Raw genomic sequence first — 6,000 nt, 5'->3', positions numbered from 1 at the left:
ACTAATTCATTAGTCTCTCTATTTTAGTCTTTTTTGTCCCTAAAAACCCAAACAGAAGAGACTAAAAGTGATTAAAATTGTATTAATCTATTAGTCCCTTCCATAGATACTTATTGGAACTAAAACTTCCTTTCAAACCAACCCTCTAACAAAAATTTCTATATATGATGCACTTTTAGTCTCTTTTAGTTCCTCTAACCAAACAGTAGAGGCTAAAGATTTTAGTCCAGAGATTAATTTTTAGTCCTAGGACTAAAGAACCAAACATCACTTGAGCCACGCTCTTCTGTCTCCATCTCTAGTCTTGTCATTAGTTTGTTTGATCGATCTTATATTCTTGATATCACATTAGGTGGTGTTTGGTTCTTTAGTCCTAGGACTAAAAATTAGTCTCTGGACTAAAATATTTAGTCCCTACTATTTGGTTAAAGGGACTAAAAGAGACTAAAAGTGTATCATATATAGAAATTTTTATTAGGGGACAGGTGTAAAAGAAAGTTTTAGTCCCAATAAGTACCTATGGAAGGGACTAATAGGCTAATACAATTATAATCCCTCATGTTTGGGTTTTTAGAGACTAAAGGAGACTAAAGTAGAGTGACTAATAGATTAGTCACCTAAACCGAACAGAGCCTTAGAGCATCCCCAACAGCTCATCTAAATTTGGTCATCCATATCTTCATTTGGATGATCATCTAAAATACTTTTATCCTTTATATCTCTTTGTACTCCAGCAGATCATATATATATAGCATCCTCTATATCTATTTGGAGGATGGGAGAGAACATCTAAATATAGAGTTTCTCTCCTAATATGGATGACATCCAAAAATAGATGATAATATATATATTCTGCTGGAGCTCAACTTTTACTCTTCTCTCTATCTCTGTTGAGGATGTTGTTAGTTGTTTAGAAATGATGGCAGAGAGGTGAGCAACGGGAAGGTGATCTTACTATATTCTTATTTACAAATGGGCCGTCTCGATCTTATTTATCATCAAGGCCCATATATACATACTGGAGATTGGGCCTGTGCCGCGTGACTTATGATAAATGGGCCCACAAAATCACCAGGTCTTGAAGAGGTCCATGTATGTACCTACGTTTTTGAATAACACCAACATCAAAATTTTAAAATTTTAACTATACATGAATTTTAAAAAATACTTTAGAAACATAGATAATATACATATAGATATTAATAGTTCAATAAAATAATGTATTTGTTAAATAATTTGTGAATAAAAATTTATATACGTATTCTTAGCTATCTAAAGGTTAAGGCTGAAAAATAAACTTCGGTAAGAAAATCTTAAAATTAACTTTAAATTTAAGGTTGAAGATTCAAATTTTGGCTTATAAGTATAAGCAAAAGCGAAATGATGGAGTGTAAAGGTTGAAATATATATACACATATGTTTGGAATAGTTCTTGCTTGGAGGGAATGCATGGTAACGACTACCATGGAAGAGTAGGGCCAGTAGGCATGGAAGAGTAGGGCCAGTAGGCACTACTATGTTCATCTTATCGTCGGAGGGGTAGAAACCGACGGACGGTGGAGACGGTTATTGCGGATACCGTAGAAACCGCAATAAATTTAAATTCAAAAACTTTTAATTTAAAATTGGCAAAAATCACACGATTTTTGACAAAACTGCATGGTTTATCGAGAAAACCGTTCACATTGCAATCTGAAGTTGAAAATAGAAAAAATAAAAGTAGTGTAGAATTAAAAATGATAGAAAATAAGTAATATGATATAATTGTAACATAGTAAGGACATATTATTCAAAAAAAAGAGGAAATTTTGGCATGACATCTATTAAATTAAGGACATTGCAACAATTATGTACAAGCCAATTGATAATCGACAATTAATAAAATAACAATTTATGCAGTAACTAACAACTATAATTTTATTTTATTTTTCTACGACCTTTCCCCTGCAAAGTACAAACATATGCCTAAGAATAATTTATTTATGACTAACAACTACTGTTACACATTAAAGTCACTGTAAATTTTATAACACATGAAAGTCACTGCAAATTTAAGTACATCTATTTTTCCCTACGCTACAAAATAACCTCACAAGACATATTCAAAAAATTCACAGATCTCAGCTCTACGTCAACAAAAACAAACTGACCTTTTTTAGGTGAAAATTCATTTTCTCATTGTTCTTGTGTATAAAAATGTTTTATTTCATCTTGTGGCAGTAACCGCGGTTTCGTATGGCCTGCAGCACTACTGCTATATGGTAGGATCTCATACGTTAATGATATATGCGTGCACGTACGGTTGCTATCGAACGATCGATGTGTCGCTCAAAGTTGATAAATAAAGGTGATTTGATATGTGTCGCTCAAAGTTGATCGAGCTGCAGCTAATAATTAATTAATTAACAAGCAGAGTACTGTTCGAACCAATAATTTAAGATAATTAAGCAACAAGCTTACATCGTAGCAAACACTACATTTTTTTGGGGTGGTGTATATATATATTGGAAAATGGTCAGATGAACTGTTTTTGCAAAGAAATAAGAAAAAGAAAAGAAAAGAAAAATCCCATGTGAACCCAGAAAAAGGAGTGTGGGAGTCAGTCAAATTCTAATTTCTAACGAGTTGTTGGAGTCAATATATATCCGAACCATTTGGTCCGTTTCCTAGACAAATTATAATCCACACATATTATCTTATGTATAAAATCCATGTCACCAGTACCACTTTATATCGCCTAATAATTTGTATGTATTGACCTAATCAAACCCATGCATGCATGCTTGAAATAGCTAGGTTCCATCAAAAGTCTTTGTGATTGACATGAAGCACCCCAAAACCCGGCCGGTTGCTCTATTGTGTGTTTTATAGTATTCTGGTAACCAGGTGCCCAGCTGATTCTGTAACGTACCTCACAAAAGTCAGAGATGAACAGTCTCGTGATTTTTGGGTATTTTCAACTACGTGCGCAGTACCGATGAACAGTGAATATGCTTCCGTATTTTTTATCGTTTTCTACTGTTGCTATAATGTTTAACTGGTCCTGACTAATTTCACCGCGCATTTCTCTTACTTGTTAACAAAGTCAGGGAATCCGGATTGACTCAGCTCCAACCTTCTTTTTTCTTAAAAATTGTATAAAATATAGACGCCCACACATTAGCTCTGTACACGCACTCACACCTTACTCCCATAAGCACACCGGCCCAAAGATTACCGCACAGGGCACACACAGTCAGCACTACAAGTGTGAATACATATACACACTGCCTTATAAGAACATCTGAAGATTGGGCCGATAAACATCGAGATTGGCAAATATGAGCACCCATATCAATCTAATTTGAACCCAAGTGAACTCATAATACTTTAAGAAATATAACTAGTTGAGCTACGCCCCTAAGTGAAGGACACAACTTGTCCATGAATGGTAAGCAAGCTAGAAGGATTATTTAATGAGTCAACAAATTAAAATTCTAATATGGCTTCTTGAAATAAAAAAAATTCTGATATGTTGACGATCAGTTTTCTCTTTGATAAATGAGATGGTCAACGGATCATTCATGTATAACATTTTATTTGAGGTCTTTTTCAGCCCTTGAGAAACAAATATATACCAACCGGAAAGTTTCACTGCAACGTAATTTGAAGTGTAGAGGTACAAGTTAAAAAAATGTAATACCGAAATAATTGTTTAATATCTCATTGTATTAGTATATGTATTACTAATACTAATATGGTTAATTGTATGCATTCTGATTTGACGCTGATACTAGAAAATTATCATCTGCCTCGTATTTTTGCTTCACCTTATGTTTATAAGCAAAATTTTGAATTTTTAGTCTTAAATTTAAAGTTGATTTTAAGGTTTTTCATCGTATTTTATTTTTTATCCCTTTGATTTAGATCACTAAAAACACATATATAAATTTTTTATTCAGAAATTATTTTTTGTTCGCAAATATACTACTTGATTTTTTTTCTTTTAAAAAACCGAAAGATGACCTAAACAATATTTCATGAAAATGATCCCTAATAGAAAGCTACTTCCTCCATTCCAATGTATATAATTAAATTAGACATCATCTAGTAATACAAATTTAAACGGTCACTACTATAAACAATATTGTTTATATATGTAAACGAGCAAAAGGTTTTTTTTTTCGGGTGGTGCACACACTTGCAACCAAATGTCTATGAAATCCAAGGTTTTGGCAAGGCGGGCAAGCAATCATATACAAAAGAAGGAATTTTTGCATGTGGGCGAGCTAAGATGTTACCTACTGCAATGGAATTTTTTTGGCCAAGAAATAAAAACACACAAACAAAATCCAGAAACCCTAGCTCCCCACCATATGCCATTGACGTGGTCACAATTCACTAGAGCCAAGAAGAGAAGTGAGTCACAGCCATTGACATCGTGGCCACAATTAACCATCGATGCCATCACTGCTAGAGCTAAGAAGAGAAGTATTGGGTCACCACATGCTACTGTTGATGCTACCGGCTGACCCTGACTCCCGACGAGCCATTCGTTGGCAGATCTAGGGCGCCGCTATCCAATTTCGGCCTCCACACTACTTCCCATCCCATCATCGTTAACCCATGACTTGACTTGGGGAGGAGAGAGGCGCGTAGCACGAATTAATCTGCCCCTCCCTGAAGTCTTTGGCATGAATCCACCCCTCCTTAACGTCATTAGTATGGTTCTGCCCCTGCTCGAGGTCATCATCATCGCGCCTCCTATTGATGTTGATGGAGGGAGAGGGGGGTAAAGAAGGATCAAGATGGTAGAGAAAGAAACATGGTAGAGTGCTATGGACTTAGAGTAGAAAATATGTGTGTGCTCGTCCATTTTATTTTAAGTAGCTTTTATGGATGCCACAACAACAATTAAAAGTAGGTTCACTTGTGAAAATTGACTTTCACACAAACAACTTAAAATACCCGCATGTAAAAACAGTGATATTTTTTTAAACGGGTTTTAAGTGTTCTGTATGTGAAAATCAGTTTTCATGTACATGCCTTAACCGAGCACCCCCTGTAAATTTTTGTAGGCAAGCGCTCTTTTGGTCCGTCTGCGAAAATAAAGGTGAGGTGTGTCTGTACGTAAAATCCGTTTCTATCGAAGCAAGTTCTGTATAAATTTATAGTCGTAGTAGGTAATATATGCAAAATGTACTTAATACTAGGTTGCTACATGGAACGGATGGAGTAGCTAGCTATCTGTTATCTTGAGCTAGCAATGCTGATCAAGTGCCCAAACAAATAGTAGTGGCGGAAGGCTGTGCCTTGAAGCATAATTGAGACCGATACAGCGATATAGATCTAGGAAAGCTACCCATCGAGCAAGGGAGCAAACAAAAGGGTTTAGCAGCATGCAAGGCGCCAACCGACCATTCACGCCATGGATGGATCGTGCCAAGATATGCCAACCGATCAGAAAGAAAAAAAAAAGGCACAACACAACACAAATCGATAATCTAGCTAGCTATGATCGCACAAACAAATAAACACACAAAGATCTCCTCACGAACGAAAACGTGCATGTACAAGAGAAGAGAGAGATCTAGGGAGAGGAAGATGGCGATGTTGAACTGTGTGCCTCTCTCTCTCTCTTATCTCTTGATCTAGCTTGTCCCTTCTTTCCCTGTACCATCACGCACCAACAGCAAAAAGAGAAGAGAAGATAGAGAGAAGAGAGAGAGAGAGAGAGAGATTCTGAGTGTGTGTGTGAGTGTGAGTGTGAGTGCAACATTGCATTGCCATGGAATGACGATGCTTGGAGACCTTGCTTTGTCTTGTTGATGGGCTCTCTCTCTCTACGGTTTTGTTTCTGGCAATGCGCCACCCAATTGCATGCTCATGCTGTGCTTGTTTTGCAGTGGCCTCTCTAGCTTTGCACACCATGCCAATGCATGTGACACTACAGTCCATGTGTGACCAAGTGATAGATCAGATCAGATCAGAAAGGCCAAGCAACAAGCTGGGTACTAGCAG

The sequence above is a fragment of the Oryza brachyantha genome, chromosome 7, assembly GCF_000231095.2.
Source record: "Oryza brachyantha chromosome 7, ObraRS2, whole genome shotgun sequence".
Taxonomy (NCBI): domain Eukaryota; kingdom Viridiplantae; phylum Streptophyta; class Magnoliopsida; order Poales; family Poaceae; genus Oryza; species Oryza brachyantha.
Note: the sequence above shows the minus strand (reverse complement) of the source record.